Source organism: Phyllopteryx taeniolatus, chromosome 18, assembly GCF_024500385.1.
Source record: "Phyllopteryx taeniolatus isolate TA_2022b chromosome 18, UOR_Ptae_1.2, whole genome shotgun sequence".
Classification (NCBI taxonomy): domain Eukaryota; kingdom Metazoa; phylum Chordata; class Actinopteri; order Syngnathiformes; family Syngnathidae; genus Phyllopteryx; species Phyllopteryx taeniolatus.
In genome coordinates, this window is record NC_084519.1 from 156,487 (window position 1) to 174,740 (window position 18,254).

Below are 18,254 nucleotides of genomic sequence, written 5' to 3' on the forward strand. Positions count from 1 at the left end.
ATGGAAGGCCCCCCCCCCCCCCCCCCAGGCCAGGCCGCGCTTTTGCCATTTGCAGACGTCTGGATGGAAACGAGATGAGTTCACAGGGAAACTCAATGAACACCCCTGAAGAGTGTTTTTTTTTTTATTTTTTATAATTGTATCCAGATTCATATTCATGTGAAAAAAAAGAGCTATATTTTAATATTGTTTGTTCCAAGCTATAGGGAAGGTGTGTATTTTTTTTAAAAATCAATATTTATCATTTTTAATAGTACAGCTTTTCTTATATTAAAACATATGCAATCAACTCGTTTGAAAAATAGGAACGAGGCTATTTTGCATGGGGAATTTTTGATTAACTACGTGTGGCAGTGGCAGTAATACATTTGTGTTGAATATTTGTACACCAAGTGAAATATATCCCAAAACGTTTATTCTGATTGACAGTAGTTAATAGAAACATAACTCATTCAAGGAAAAAAATGTACACATCATCCATCCATCCATTTTCTGTCGCGCTTCTCCTCACGCGGGTCGCGGGCGTGCCGGAGCCCATCCCAGCTGTCATCGGGCAGGAGGCGGGGTACACCCCGAACCGGTTGCCAGCCAATCGCAGGGCACATACAAACAAACAACCGTTCACGGGGAGAACGTGCAAACTCCCCATAGGCGGGGCCGGGATTTGAACCCGGGTCCTCAGACCTGTGAGGCAGACGCTCTAACCAGTCAGCAATGTACACATTATGTTAAAAAATAATAAAAATAGAAATACACTCATGCCAATATTGCTCACCGGATGCAAATGTTTTTTTGGGGGGGTGAACTCCACTTCGCCAGCATGCAGATTTATCTACTGTATATTTCATGCTCGAGTGAGAATGCGTGTTAGGATTTTCTCGCCTTCAATATTCCCAACTGATGTGTGCTGGCACCAACTGCATTAAGCGCTGTGCATATCGCCATACTGTACTTGACATGCACGTCTGCTGTGCATTGTTCAAATCTAATTTGACTCTCTGTAAAACTTGTACGAGTGTATTTTAAAAGCAATAGGGCTGCAAGCAATGTACGGTAAAAGACACACACACACACACACACACTAATGCCTTGAGAAAAATCAATAACAACAAGACAATGATGCAGACTGGCAAGCTTATGCCAAAGCAACAGGGGGTTTTATAACCTGTTATATTTTGACTGCTGAGCCATGTTAACCCCTCAGAAGCCTGCAAATAGCAGGTCAAAGGACCAAAGGAATCATTCTTGTTGATGGGCAAGTGGAATCATTCCTTAATACTACAACTAAATCTAATATAATATATTAAGTAAGTATATAGTACTTGCTGGGACATCATACAAAGGATACAAGGTAGCTACATGGAAACGTACATGTTATCTTATCGAAATAAAAACAGAATACAATGATTTGCAAATCCTATGTTGAATACATTCAAAAGATAAGATATTCAATGTTCAAACTGATCAAACGTATTGTTTTGATTTTCTGGAACGAGTCCCCCATTGTTCAGAATTTGATGCCTGCAACACTTTCCAAAAGATGCTGGGACAGTTTACCACTGTGTTACATCACCTTCCCTTTGAACAGCACTCATCCGTTGAAGCTTCATCGGTGGAATTATTTCCCCTTCTTATTTGATGCAGTGCTTCAGCTGCAGTCTCCATTGGCGTATTTTGTGCTTCAAAATGCGCCGGCCGCACATTTTCAATGGGAGACATGCCTGGACTGCAGGCAGGCCAGTCTTGTACTTGCACTCTTTTACTACGAAGCCGAGCTGTTGTAACACATGTAGAATGTGGCTGACTCCGACAATGACGAGAGGGAACCTGGCATGTTTGACGGAGAACTTGCCCAGCTGCTCATTTCGGATACAGAAGAAGAGGACTTTGATGGATTTGTGGATGAGGATTGATCCAAAAAAAAATAACGTGAGTACATTGTTAAACGCTTCAATAAAGTACAACAGAACGCAGTTTTGCTCCCATTGCCTTTTTAAAAACATTGTTTTAGCGTGCATGCATGCTACCATATGTTAGCATATGTTTTACCATGCCTCCGCCTAATAATACGGCGCGCCTGATGTATGTGTTAAAACAGAAATAGACCCCGGAACTGAGACTGCGCCTTTTAATACGACGCGCCTTATGGTCGTGAAAATACGGTAGATGAAAATGGTTTATTTGTCTGTAGCTTAGAGTTCGGTCGTCCGAGGCATGATCGTGGTCCGTACAAACAAGGACGGTGCAGGAAGCAGGAACGTGAGGTGGGAGAAGATTTGGACGACGTGGTTGGAGCGGCTGTGAAGCGGGAGGCACGGGAGGAGCACTGGAGGAGGACAGAAACACAATTGGGTGAGTACATGTGCGAGTCATCAGATAATCACTTGAATACAAAACTTGGAAATACGAGAATCGGCCTGTGTACCACAATCAAGTGTCAATAGAGGTGATGGACTCTTGGATCTGGCAGGCTTACATGCAGGCAGTGATGAGTGCTGATTGATGCGGCCAAGGTGGTGCTGATTGCTGGGGGGGGGGGGGGGGGGGGGGGAGACAGAGAAAGAGAGAGAGAGAGAGAGAGAGGCGAGGCACAAAACGCAACCCAAGCTCCAAAAAGGGAACTGCATGATGGAGATCATTTTCTCTTTGGCCCGGAGGACACGTCGTCCATGATTTCCAAAAACAATGGAACAATTGAAATGTGGACTCGTCAGACCACAGCACACTTTTCCTCTTCGCGTCAGTCCATCTCAAATGAGCTTGGGCCCAGAGAAGCCAGCAACGTTTCTTCATGTGGTTAATATATGGTTTTCGCTTTGCATGGGAGAGATTTAACTTGCATTTGTAGATGCAAGTTATGCGATGCATTGTGTTAACTGACTATGGGTCACCTGTTTCCAATTGACCTGTTCACCTATGGAATGTTCCAAAAAGGACTGCAAGTTTTTGGGATGGGGGAGGAAACCCGGAGTGCCCGGAGAAAACCCACGCAGGCACAGGGATAACATGCAAACTGAGACAGATGTGCTATCCAGTCACCCATCGTGCCACATATATATATATATATATATATATATTGTATAAACACACACGCATATATACACACAGGTGAACAGGCTGATTGGGAACAGGTGGGTGCCATGATTGGGTAGAAAAGGAGCTTCCATGAATTGCTCAGTCATTCACAAGCAAAGATGGGGCGAGGTTCACCTCTTTGTCAACAAGTGCGTGAGAAAATAGTCCAACAGTTTAAGGACAATGTTCCTCAACGTACAATTGCAAGGAATTGAGGGATTTCATCATCTCCGGTCCATAATATCATCAAAAGGTTCCGAGAATCTGGAGAAATCACCGCATGCCGAAAACCGACATTGAATACCCGTGACCTTCGATCCCTCAGGCGGCACTGCATAAAAAAAACCGACATCAATGTGTAAAGGATACAACCACATGGGCTCAAGAACACTTCAGAAAACCAATGTCAGTAAATACAGTTCGGCGCTACATCCGTAAGTTCAACTGAAAACTCTACTATGCAAAGCAAAAGCCATTTATCAACAACACCCAGAAACGCCGCCGGCTTCTCTGGGCCCGAGCTCATCTAAGATGGACTGATGCAAAGTGGAAAAGTGTTCTGTGGTCCAACGAGTCCACATATCAAATTGTTTTTGGAAATTGTGGACGTTCAGGACTGTTATAGACGCAAAGTTCAAAAGACAGCATCTGTGATGGTATGGGGCTGTGTTAGTGCCAATGGCATGGGTAACTTATACATCTGCGAAGGCACCGTTAATGCTGAAAGGTACATACAGGTTTTGGAGAAACATATGCTGCCATCCAAGCAACTTCTTTTTCATGGACGCCCCTGCTCATTTCTTCAAGACAATGCCAAACCACATTCTGTACGTGTTACAACAGCGTGGCTTCGTAGTAAAAGAGACTACTAGACTAGACTACTAGTACTAGACTGGCCTGCCTGCAGTCCTGTACACCATTCAAAATTTGTGGCGCATTATGAAGCGTAAAATATGACAACGGAGACCCCGGACTGTTGAACAGCTGAAGCTGTACATCAAGCAAGAATGGGAAAGAATTGAGAGAAAATCCTGCAGAAGAATGTTCAGCTATCAGTTTGTGACCTCAAGCTGAAGCACACTTGGGTTCTGCAGCAGGATAATGATCCAAAACGCACGAGCAAGTCAACTTCTGAATGGCTTAAAAAAGAAAATGAAGGTTTTTGAGTGACCTCGTCAAAGTCTAGACTTGAATCCGATTGAAATGCAGTGTCATGACCTTAAAAATGCTGTTCATGCTAGAAAACCCTTCATTTTTTGCTGAATTCAAGCAATTATGCAAAGAAGAATGGGCCAAAATATCTCCACAGAGATGTGAAAGACTCATTGTCAGTTGTAGAAAACAATTGATTTCAGTTGTTGCTCCTGAGAATGACCCAACCAGTTATTAGGTTTAGGGGACCATTACTTTTTCACACAGGGCCAGGTAACTTTGAATAGTTTTTTTTCCTTAATACCTGTAAATGAAATCACCATTTAAAAACAGTATTTTAAGTTCACTTGGGTTATATTTGTCCGATATTTACATTTTTTGTTTTTTGATGATCTTCAATATTAAAGTGGGGAAACTATGAAAAAATATTAGACTTTACACCGACATTCCGACAGCTTCTTCCCTCTTGTCATTAAATTGCAAGAGACTCAGTGACTCTCTGTAATGTGTTTTTATGTTTTTATGTGTCAAAAGTATTTATTGTCAAAATGGCTATTATCATACTAGAGGCTCCAACTACTGGAGACAAATTCCTTGTGTGCCTTGTATATATATATATATATATATATATATATGTGTGTGTGTGTGTGTGTGTGTGTGTGTGTGCACGAGACACACAGAGGCAGTCTGCCTTGATTCTATTAGCCCGTTGCACGACGCTCGTTAGGAACAAGGCGACACCAGACCGACCGCCCACGCTCAGCGCAAGCTGAAAGACACTATTTCCATAAGTCTGCAAAACAGCTGATATATGAAACAGCTATTACTGTTCAATTTAGCAATATCCTTGTACTTTTGGATTATTTTGTCTCTGTGACATTTAAAATGTCAAAAAAGTAATACCAATCTTTTTCTCAGTCAGCTAAAAATCTAAAAAATTTGTTGTCCATGATTCCAAAAGGTGTGTTTGGTAAAAACAACACTGCATATCACCCAGAAAAAAACCCAAAAACAAATAAGTAATCCATACATACAAAAAAGTAGAACAAATAAGCTCAGAAATTAAATTGTGTGTAATCATGTGAAATGACACAGGGAAAAAGTATTGAACACGCCAAGTGGTATTGATTTAATGTTTTGTACAAAAGCCTTTGATGAGCCAATGACAGCTTCAAGACGCCTCCCGTATGGAGGAACACGTCGCATGCGTTGCTCTGGTGTGACTTTGGCCCGTTCCTCCACACAAGCAGTCTTCAGTTCTTGAAGGTTCCGTGGGCTTCTTTTATGGACCTTGAGTTTCAGTTCTTTCCATAGATTTTCGATTGGATTCAAGTTTGTGATTGGCTGGGCCATTCTAGCAGCTTTTTTTTCTTTCTTTGAAACCAATTGGGTTTCCTTGGCAGTATGTTTTGGATCATTATCCTGCTGAAATGTCCACCCTCGTTTCATTTGTATCATCCTCGTAGATGGCAGCAGGTTTTTGTCAAGAATCTCTCAGTAGATTTGCCCATTCATCCTTCCTTCAATAACACACCATGTTGTCACCTCCGAACTTTACTGTTGGCATGGTGTTTTTAGGGTGACGTGCAGTGCCATTTCTCCTCCAAATGTGATGTGCATTATGGCATCCAAAGAGTTCAATTTTGCTCTCATCAGACCAGACTATGACCGTTCATACAGGCCATGGCTGCATTACTCACTGTTTTCCTTGTGACAACAGTACCTGCTAATTCCAGGTCTTTTTGACAACAGTACCTGCTAATTCCAGGTCTTTTATAAGCTCTCCACGGGTGGTCCTTGGCTCTTGGACAACTCTTATGATTCTTCTTTGCACTCCTCTGTCAGAAATCTTGCAAGGAGCACCTGATCGAGGCAAATTTATGGTGGTATTATTGCCTTTCCTCTTACGTATTATGGCCCCAACCGTGCTGACTGGAACATTCAGAAGCTAAGATATGCGCCTGTAACCAATGCCATTATGTTTTGCAACAATAACTTTGCGATTGTTTTGAGACAGCTCTTTGCGCTTCCCCATCATGAGATGTGTCTTGACTCACACCTTGGCAATGAGACCTTTTTGTAGGCCATCATTTAGGACTGAACCAGCTGATATTCATTTGCGCTGACATGGGGCTGGATTGCTGTTTGATGATTGATAGATTTTAGGTGTTCCTTTCTTCATTTGTTCAATAGTTTTTCTGTGTGCCATTTCTAATTATTCAAATCATTTTCTGATCTTATTTGTTGTACTTTCTTAGTATAGATGGATTACTTGGGTTGTTCCCAACATCTGCTTAAAATTTCCTGTCAATAGCACCTTTGGAAATATATTTCGTGAGAAAAATGGTGACATACTAAATACTTATTTCTGTATATAATCACAATAATTAATTTTATTTGAATAAACATAATTCCTAGAAATGCTGATAGACAAACGTTTTAATGTACCTTTTCCCTCTCTCCAGGTATTTAGTCTTCAACCACAGGCAAGTCATCCTGTTGTTGGTATTTTTCCTCCATAAGTGGCAATGAGAGATGCTTCTCTGTGGCATGTTACATATCATGCAGCAAACAACTGTGACCTGACAGAAACTGTCAGGGTGTGTAAACCTTAAAACTACAGCAGGCTAAAAATCTAGATTTAGTCAAGGAGTCAGACCTCAATTTTGAGAAGCATATGAAGACAAATTACAAGGTCAGCCTACTGACATTTAAAGAGCATATCTAGGATAAAATTTTTTTTTAAAAAAAGATAGTCTCAGCAGGACCTGGCAAAACTTGTCCATGCGTTTGTCTTTTGTAGGCTTGATTTTTGTAACAGTATCTTGACAAGTCTGACTAAAAAAATCTATCAAACACCTGCAGCTTATTCAAAAAGCTGCTGGTCAAGTCCCTACTAAAACCAAGAAAATGTATCACATCACTCCAGTCATGAGTTCCTTGCACTGGCTCCCTGTCAGTCAGAGGACAGATTTCAAAATACACTTGCTCATCTATAAAGCTTGAAATGGTTTAGGGCCAAAGTACACTATATCACAGACTTCTTCTTCAGAGCACAAAGGTCATCTGAGAGAGGTCTGCTCTCTCTCAGAGTCAGAGCTCAACATGAAGAAGAAGCATTCAGTTTGTTCACCATTTCTGGAACAAACTCCCAGAAAACCGTAGAGCAGTTGAGACACTGAATTCATTTAAATCAAGGTTAAAACCTCACCTGTTCAGCACTGCTTTTAACTAGATTTTAACTCTAACTCCCCACCTTCTGGATATAGCCATACGCAAGTAGTGTCAAAGCACTTGTTGCCTTAATATGCACTGGTAAAGCATGGTTGTGATTGGTCCAACTGACGGGTTTAGACTCGAAAAGCCTGAACAGCTGACTGAAGGCCTCATCTTCCAGATGGAATCGTTGAATACTTTTTTTTTCCTTAAACCTGTCCAGACAGGTACACGCAGAGGGACAGAACAGACAAGGGGAATAGGGGTGTGAACCACAGCAGAAGGCAATAGACAATCCCCCCCTATCGTTCTCTTCTCAGGCGCCCCTATCCGCCCTCCTGTCCAAACAAACAAGGGAGACCGTCCCACCCTCAGGCTGGGCGGGGACTGGCTGCATTGTGGGCCCTGCAGGTTGGGGGGGGCGTCTTGCTCTCCTGGGGGTGGAGGGGCGGTTGGGTTTGGCTTGGTGGCATTGGGTCCCTGCGGCCTCCTCCGGTTGGCCGGTTATTGTGGCGCCTCGCTGGGGCCGGCGGACCCTCGGTGTGGGACGTGTCCCATCCGCCGGGCTGCTCTCGGGTGGACTACTGTGCCCAATCCCGCCTCTCGATTGATTGGGTGGGGTCTCTTGCCACCGCGGTGTAGGCACAGCAATTGCAGGACACTTCTGTCAGTCATTGTGCATGCAAAACAGTGTCAACTCACTTGCATGTGTCCACAGGCACACACCCCTGGGACATTTTCGCTGGGTCTGGGGCCACTCGCTTATTGCGACAAATAACTCACGAATATGCAATTTCCTTGGGTATCCCCTCACTCACACTCTCGTCCTATCAACTTTCATAATTGACATAGTCACTCCCACCACACTTGAGTTGTACAGCCGGGTTCACGACACTTGTCCTGCATGCTTCTTCTCCTGTCCTTGTCCTGTCCTATCTTGTCCTGTCACTGCTGCCCCATACAACACTCATATCTAATATTTCATTGTTCTAGATATATAAGGATTTACTTTTCTCATCTTGTTTTCAGTTAGTGCTTTGTCTTTTGTCTTCTTTTCTCACTCCGCTCTAGAAACTTTGTTCTGTTCGACTCAGTATACTCAATAAATATCCATTATAATAGTAAGAAACCACAGCGGCAGCTTAAAAACTCCACTGTGACACAGTAAAACATAACAGGGACACAGATCCTCCATTCTGCTTGACCAGGACAAAAAAAAAAGAAAAAAAAGAGAAACTGTACGCACAGCAACTGGGGGTCACACAAGGCAGGACTATGACCATGGCCCATCATAGATCCCGGGGCAGAGGGCTCCCTCGGAGGAAACACTGTAAGTCATAAAATATTACTAAAATGAAACCAACCTAAAATATAAAGACTAACCTGATCAAAACATAAAAGCATAAATAATTTACCATCATAAGAATAAAATGCAATAAATATGAGAATGATAATAAAAATAATATAGGACTAAGATAAATAAAAGAAAGTAGGACAAAGTATTAGTTAAAAGCTAAACTGAAGAATAAAACAGCTAAATCAGAGTGAAGGTGTTTTCCATATTTAAATTGAGATCAGAGATCCAATCAGAACAAATCATACATCTTTCTAACATGTCAAATACTAATGAGAAATCCATCCATTTCAACTGCCAGGTGAAAAGACCAACGAGAACACCTTGAAAGACAGCATCCTGGCTATTTTCAACCGTAATTATCTTGCAAACGACATCAAAGATCATAAATGAATAATTGCGGAAAAAACACCACATAGCTTTCCACTGAACAGAACTCCTGCATGAGAGACATGTTTGTTACTAGTGTGTCTGTCATTCGTGTCACTATGCTGTAAGATGCTCTAAATGTGAACCCTAGGCTTGCTGTGTTCCTGCCAGACCAGACAGTCCAATCTAATGAGCATCATCTCCATCTAGGGATGCTAACTGAGGCTCCTAGCTCCCCTTTGTGTGGCTGGACATGTGTCGAACTGAATGATGAATGACCCTGTTTCTCCTCATATAATTGGCTTCTCGCTGCTCGGCCTGAGACCGGCTGCACGTCTGCTGGGCGGCCACCTCCATCTGTCAATCACCAACCTGCTGCTGCCTGCCTGTACCTCTGATAGCTATGCTAATGCACAACTCCTGAGTCTCATTGGCTGAACCTTTGCTGGTCCAAGCTAATCCATTAAAGCTGTGACAGTCATAATCTCTCTCCAAACACAGGGTTCCCCGTGTGCTAAACGTTATTTGACCGTTCCCGTCACATTGCTCTTTGCAAGGCATAGAAGTGAGGTGATGGATGAGCCCTGCCCGGGCTTATTAATTCATCACCTTGGGACTTGTGTTTGTAGGGGTCTTCTACATTTCATCTGTTTTGATGGAGATTTTTGAGTCCTTTCCATTAAAACGCAACTCAACTTTCTGGTGTTTCATTTGGGGTGTTCGTTTTGAGTGAAAGTTAGTTCTTTTGTGCTATTTAGTATGACTTAATACAAGCCTTCATTCATTGTGATGTATTTCCGCATTGCAGGAGTAATAAAATGCTTATTTCAAATATCAGTGGTTGGCAAATATACTGACAAGCATAGATTGCTGGTGGAGTGTTTAGTTTTATGTAATTACACTTCATCCCAATGATTGATTTCATCAACCTGACTAAGTATATAATCTGGAGCGCACCCATTAACCTTGGTGGTTTATTTTGCTTGCTTGTTCACAGCTTCTCTGTCTCCAGTGTTCCTTCGGGGCCTTCCCCATCTCGTTGACTGCTCCACGTCACAAATCTCGTCCTTCACCAATGTTCATCTGTACCTTGATTGTTTTGTGTTTGTCTGTGTTTTATCCTGTAGAAACCCCTTTTTATTATTAAATCTTCTCAAAAATTCACCACTTGCATTGATTATGTGTGTGTTTGGGTTCGGAACGAAACCTCTAGAAAGTCTAGATCTCAAAGTTTCTAAGCTGTAGCCACCTTTCGATAAGAGACTGATTATAAAGGTTTGTCGTCATTTTGCCTTATAAATATCTTGATTTATAACGCTGTAATTTAAAATTACGATAACCCGGAAGTGACGCAGGCGCTGCTTCCAACTCATCGTTTTCTTCTAAGTTAAGCACAATTCTTACGAATCCCATAAACGCTACACCAGCCAACTTGCCGGATCTAAACCCCATTGAGATCTATGGGGTATTATCAAGAGGAAAATGAGGGGCACCAGACCCAAAATCAAAGAACTGACAGCAAGCATCAAGGAAATCTGGGCTTCCATAACTCCCAGGCAATGCCTCAGGCTGATTGCCTCAATGCCACGGCGCATCCAGGCAGTGATTAAACCCATGGGATTCCCGACCATGTATTGAAGATTAATGTATCGTTTTGAAAGTACCATATTTTGATTGATTTAATCTGACCCCAATTTCTTTGTTTTTTTTTCCCTACAAAAACTGAAAATGAAAGTAAATGGCAATTTCTTCACAGTATTTTTTGGCTTTTATGAGCTGGAAGCTCAAATGATTTAAAATAAACAAATAAATACTTGAAAATAAATAAACATTTCCATGATATCAAATTTTTTTGGAAATGGTCTGTACACGAAGTAAGTGTAACCAATCTGCATTTTAGGAGGCAGAAGTATGGCTTAGTACTCTGTCTTAGTGGCGGCGTATGATTGATTTAATTTATTTTAAATTTAATTGTTTTTATTTTTTGACGTGATAGGGGTATCTGGTTGCATATGCACCCTAATTTCAGAATGTTGCAGCAAAAAAAACCATTCACACCTACGGGCAATTTAGACTCTTTCATCAACCTAGCACGCATGTTTTTGGGATGTGGGAGGAAAGCGGAATGCCCGGAGAAAAGCCACGCAGGCACGGGGAGAACGTGCAAACTCCACACAGGCGGGGCCGGGACTTGAACAGAACTGTGAGGCAGATGTGCTAACCAGTCACACACCGTGCCGGCTAATATATATATATATATATATATATTTCACACACAGATTTCACACCCTTTTGTCTCTTAACTTCTACCTTGTGCACAGTTACGTACAGTATATGCTAGTGGTGCTTGCCTGGCGGTGTTTGGTTGTCTTTAAGCATTGTATGAAGCCGATTCCATTCATGCATGCGCTGAACAAAACTCAATTCAAGACCAATTGTTAAATTAATTTCTTGGAAAAAAATGGTCTGATTATTTTCAATTGTTTGTATAAGCTCTGCACATACATCTGAACAATGACGACGCACCAAAGCTAATCCACCCAATACACACTTGCCAATGTTGTCATCGGTACGGTGAACTTTTCAAGAATGCAAATAAAGTTTAACTCATAAGATATTTACTTTTTAAGGGGAGTTGATGTCCCATATTTCTCTAGCATGTAGTATGTGTGCTTTATGTGATGTGAGTGCTTTGGGCAAGCTTCCACTCTGAAATGACCCTGTCAGCCCTCATTGCAGGCAAAGGGCAAAGGCATTTGCAACCCGTCACAGATTCTTACCAAGAGAGTTAATTCCATCCAAAAAACAACAACAACAAAAATGTCATAAAGCCTAGTTTCTCGAGTGAAAGTCCACCGCTTCGTCAATGCCTGAGCAGCTCTGAGTTGAACTGGATGTTTCTATGTATCAAAATCAAACCATTTTGCTGCTACAGGACCCTCCGAAATGTAATCTAATCGCAGCTGTGGATTTGGTACCGCTTCACTTTTAATACTATCACACTGATGTGCTTCTCCCTTCGTCAAGGCTGGCTGACATGATGGAAAGCGCAGCTGTAATCTGAGGCCAAAGGGAAAGAGATGGTTGTAAGAATACATTCTGACCATTAATGTCATTTCTCGTTTTTTCAAGCCCTGCACCCCTCTTTTTGAGAGGACTGCACACGAATGTTCTTCCAAATCACCAACAGCATGATAAAGCAGACCCCGACTCTGAGCAGATCAAGGATACTCAAACTGTTGTCCTTCACAAGTATTTTATTTATTTTAATAGCGTGAAGCGAACTGGAGTTGTATAATTTTGCCTTTACTCTGGACGATCTTTGGTCAACTTGCACCGTAACTTGGGAGGGCACATGCTAAGTCTCAGTTCTCCAAAGTTTTTCCACCGAGTGCCTCACAGAAAAATAGAAGGATGGAGTATTTATTTTTTTAAATAGTACATATTGGCGGCACGGTGGGTGACCGATTAGCACATCTACCTCACAGTTCTGAGGTTCCGGGTTCCAATTTAGCCTCCCTGTGTGGAGTTTGCTTGTTCTCCCCATGCCTGCGTGGGTTTCCTCCAGGTTCAAAAATCTTGTCTTTTGTCATTTTAATGAAATCTTTGCAAATGGAGAGAGAGTCAAGAGGTTTCAGTTGCTTCGCGCCTCTGCCCGTCTCAAATGCACAATTAAACTAAAATAGGAGGGAGATGAAGAAAGAAGAGAAAGACCTATTCACACAGTTATCTTGTCCTAGAAAGAAAAGGAAGGCCAGTCGAGCCACTGAGAAGGGAGGAAAAAAATCAATGAAGCTACTAGATACTTTAGAGTCACTCAAGAACAAAGAACTATGAAGTAAACTCCATCCATTTTCTGAGCCGCTTCTCCTCACTAGGGTCTCGGGCGTGCCGAAGCCTCTCCCAGCTGTCATCGGGCAGCCAATCGCAGGGCACATACAAACAAACAACCATTCACACTCACATTCACACCTACGGGTAATTTAGAGTTGTCAATTAACCTACCACTCATGTTTTTGGGATGTGGGAGGAACCCGGAGTGCCCGGAGAAAAGCCACGCAGGCACGGGGAGAACATGCAAACTCCGCATAGGCGGGGCCGGGGATTGAACCCCGGTCCTCAGAACTGTGAGGCTGACGCTCTAACCAGTCACCCACCGTGCCGCATATGAGATAATATAATAAAGAATATAGACTATATTTTGTCATCACCCCTTTTGTTAATCAATCTATCAAAATAAAATGAAAAGAAAAATCAGTAAATAACAATATGACCTGGATAACATGGATTTAACAAACAACCTAAAAAAAAAAAAAACATCCATACATAATGCACATAATGTAGGTTTAAGAAATCCCCTCATAAGCAGGTTGTAATTCAGTCTCACAAAATGGCTAAACCGAAAAATCCAAGGCCGCGTCAATCATGTCATCCCAAAAGTCAGCATGAGGAAAAGGTTCAGGAAAACGTCAGTTACAAGTAGGAGAGGAGGGTGTTAGCGAGTCAGTCGGGGCCACACGCATACACTGGACAAACGCAGAGCCAATCATGCCGGAAACTAAAGACTTGACCAAAGGGACTGGACAAAAAGACAAGAAACCGAGTACGAGAAGAGCGACACTAAAAAAAAGTCCAATACCCAACATAGCCAAGCATGCTAACCGAGTCCAGTGAGCCAGCCAGAATAAAGAACATCTTCGCGGGCAATGGCATCTCAGAGCACAGTGAGATTTCTAATGCCACTGGCTATGATACCAGAATTGCCAGCATTGTCAGGAATGTATGTGCAACAGGTTTGGTTTAAAAGGGTGCAAACGCCGCCTTGAGAAGCCAACAACAGATCAAGTGTCATGCGGTCTTGCAGGGCTGCTTCACGAATTGCATTAGTTTCAACACGTGAAGCCTCAAGAATTGTCAGGGTGGTGTTAACAAAACTAGAAAAGCGATAATTTAGAGTTTCATATCACATCAACTTGGCCTGTCTACGACGATGGGAACGGCATGTGGCAGAGATAATGCATGAGTGGTCCATCAAAACAATAGGGGCGCATAGACCTGACCAATCGGGAACTAGTACAGATCTTCAAAAGGCAACGTGCCCAACAGGTCAGGTGCTGACATATACCTGTAGGGGAGACAGGTAGTACCGGGAAGAGTTTGGGAATTGTTCAAAGAGGAGTTAGAGAGAAATGTTGTGCATGGAACATATATAGATTGGCAATAAGATTTTGGGACCTCCCCAACATATACACACTGGCCAAACAAGGTCTTGTTCATGGCAAAACAGGTGAATTTCGCTCAGGGCCAAATGTCAACTGGACCAAACAAAGGGACCAAACACGGCCGAATCATTAGTGGGTTTAAAACCTTTGTTCAAATTAAAGTAGGGGGGAGGATAACCGGTTTCAGCAAGGATGGTTTGGTTAAAGTACTGTGGACTGATAAAAGAAGTCAAGGTGCGAGGAAAGAGTGATGACAAACTGGGATGTGGGGATGGCACTAGATGTGGGTTTGCAGCAGCATGCAGCATAAAGCTGGGACCGTCTTACCCACATAGCTCTTTCAGCAATGTGGGTTACCAAGAGGACCTGAAAGGGCCCAAGCCAGCGCTGATATCTTTGGCCGGAAGTTCTTGATCAACATGAAGTCACCAGGTTTAATGTTGTGCGGGGGTCCGTCAGCTGCCCTGGGCAGTGCTGAGAAGACTGGTCTTGTTGTATTCGCAAAGATGTGTGTCCATCGCCAAGCCTCGAGGTTTCCATCCGACATTTGGAGGCCCTGCAAACAGGATCTCAAAGGGAGACAAATGGTACCTAGGACACACACACATTCTCATATACATCAACACAATTGGTAGGCACTTAATCCAATTTAATTTAGTGTCTTCACAACATTTACTTAAATTGGCTTTCAAAATCCCATTGTATTCTCTTACTGCACCACCAGATTGAGGGTGGTAACTGAAATGTGTTCTGAGGTCAAAATGTAACCTGAAAGCTGGGTCATCACTTCATTTACGAAGTGTTATCAAAGGACAGCGAAAACAGAAGGGAGGAGGGTGGCGTCGAGGAGAGCAGCAACCTCGTCATGGTGAAGAATAGGTTTGACGTCCGATTTAAAAAAGATGCGATGGCACCAGACGATGTCGAAGTCACAAACCACTCCGAAGGCATAATGAGAGTCCATGTAGATTGTGACAGATGTACCTTCTGCTAGGCGGGAGGCCTCAGTGAGCACCATCAACTCAGTCGCTCTCGCAGAGCAATGAGAAGGGAACGGTGAGGAAGTCAGAATGTGGAAGTCATCAACAACAGCACTGTGTTCTAGCAGAGCCAACGCACAGCAGACAAGTGAGAGGAGCGTTGCTCCTGTAAGATGGAATTTACACAGTGAGGAACGCATAAAGTTGGCGGAGAATACCCCACGTAGTCACGTGCGGCGAGAACAGCCTGTTCACAGGCAGCCACGTTTGAAGGCACGCAGGAAGGAGCCGTGCCATCGGATCAAGTTGACAAAGGGAAGTACTCCACCGGGCGAAGGAGATCGCCATGACGCTCGTCCTCAAACTGAACAAAGGGCTTGGATGAATCAGGAACCCCAAGAGTAGGGGAGGACTGCAGGGCACACTTCAGATGTTCACTAATTGGGCTGAAGTTTGCTGTAGTATTTTGGTTAGGATAACAGACAACACAACATAAAAACACACAACTGCGCAAAGTCATGACTGCAGGTTGGAGCATATATTTTAAGGATTAAATGTTTTATATTAAAATTGTTAAAATTGTACTATATTTTAACTTTGAATTGACACTGATAATTATCCCAATCTAATAATTTAATTGAATCAATATTATTATTTTGTGTGAACGTTGAGTTGCAATATTCTAAGACTTTGAGCAGTCAATGCACGGGTGGAGAGTGTTAGCTTTCTTTTCAATAAAAACGGGAACGGTTAAATAGGCGGCTGGAGGGGGCACTCGGCAGGAGGTCAATGGCACATTAATAGGGGCAGTGGGGGTGATTGCAAGAGCCTTACTGAACACCGGGGAGAGGTTGTGATATTTTTCAGGTACCTGGGAGAGATCGATAGGAGTTACTGGTGGTTGAGGTTTGCTGGAGGTCGGGACAGCCGAGAGAAGACGAGAGTAGCAGAATGGACTCCAACCAGTGATAGACAGGTGTGTCTATCACTGGGGTTGTGCTTCTTGAGCCAGGAGATACCAAGGACTAGTGGAGTCTCTGAAGAGGGAATGACAAACAGCTGGAGGGTTTCATGGTGATTTCCGGAAATGAGCAGGGCGAACGGTGCAGTTTGGTGGGTGACAGGGGAGATGAGTCGCCCGTCCAGAGCCATAACCTTTTTAGGGAACGGGAGGGATTCGAGGGAAAGCTGGATCTGATACCCCAAGCCCTCATGAATAAAGTTGTCATCTGCGCTGGAGTTGAATATGGCTGTGACAGGGGTGTTGCAATCTGGATCAAGAATACACGAGGTGGCTGTCCACAGTAAATACATAATTGCTGATTGAAGCAGCTCTGACATTCCATGGGCTCCTCCAGTCCAGTGGGGGGTGAAGAGGAGGTGGTTAGGGCTTCAGTGTACAGCAGAGTGGCTGGAGGCACTGTGCCAGCCGATGGTATTATACTGCGCATTCTAATTTCTCGCTCTCTAGCTCTTTCACGAAGGCGATTGTCAAGTTTGATGGCTAGAGAAATTGATTCCTCAAGTGAGGTGGGTTCATCCCTGGCTGTGAGCTGGTCTTTGAGCTGCTCAGATAAGCCTTTGAAAAAAATTCCTTTTAACGCGGCGTCATCCCAACCACATTCACCCCCTACTATCCTAAAATCTATTGAATATTAAGCCACGGAACTGGAACCCTGAGTGAGGGCTCGGAGGCGCCGAGTGGCTTCCCTACCCTGAACAGGGTGGTCAAAAACTTTCTTAAGCTCGTCCGAAAATGAGTCGAATGATGCAAGTACTGGAGAGGAATTATGCCAAAGCGCCATAGCCCATTTTGCAGCTCTTCCGCACAGGAGGTTAATGATGAAAGCGATTTTGGATTTGTCCGTGAGATAACTCAACGTTTGCAGAACGAATACTAGTGAACAGTTTAATAGAAATTGACCACGGGAACCTAGGTCCCCAGAGTAAGGTTCGGGAGCAGGAACTTGAGGCTATTTGTACGGGAGGAGGGGTTGGGGCTGCGGGCTCGGGAGGAATACTCACGGGAAGGTTGCTGAGGTGGGGGTTGCCGGAGTGCATCTGGGATGAAAGGAGAGATACCTGGTGTGTGAGGGTATTTAATGAGTCCATGATCTCGTGGAGAGCTTTGTCCTGTCTGCCTATGTGAGCGCCCTGGTGGATGAGCGCTTCCTTCAACGCTTCCAGTGTTTCAAGGTCCATGTTGCCCATAGTGTTCCGTCACGATACAAGTAATTGAAAGTAATTGGACTGGACCCAAAAGCAGACGGAGGCGAAGGGAGTAGATGAGAACGGTTTATTTTGGAATGGGTTTTCTGGGTTTTTATTGCAAAAAAGAAAGAAAAGTCTTTGCAAAGAGAGGAAAAGGTACAAGTCTGATGAGTTATCACCCCTTACTGAAGTCTAAGCAAAACAATGACCTCCGTTATACAGAAGTGAGAGAGACAGAGAAGCAAAGGACAGCAAAACAATTATCTTTGTCCAGCTGCACTCAACTTATCTTTATCAAAAAACAGCTAGTAGTCACAACATGGCTGGAAACAACCAGGACGCACAAAACGGCCGGAAAACAGCCAGCAGTCACAACATGGAACAATAAAGCATGGGAAGGTTTTATAAAACTAATAGAAGTAATATTTGGTATATATAAAACATACATTTTCCCAACTCAGCTCACCCCTTTTGATAATATTAAACAATCTATTATTAATCACATAAAAAAGGGAAAATTACGAAACATTATTACATCCTAACTACCGAAAGGTTAACACTAAGTAATCAAAACATTAAAAGTTAATCAAAATAATATAACAGTATAATATGTATTAACAAAAATAATTAATTGTTAAAATAAATAAAAATAATAAATACATAAAATTGTTAATT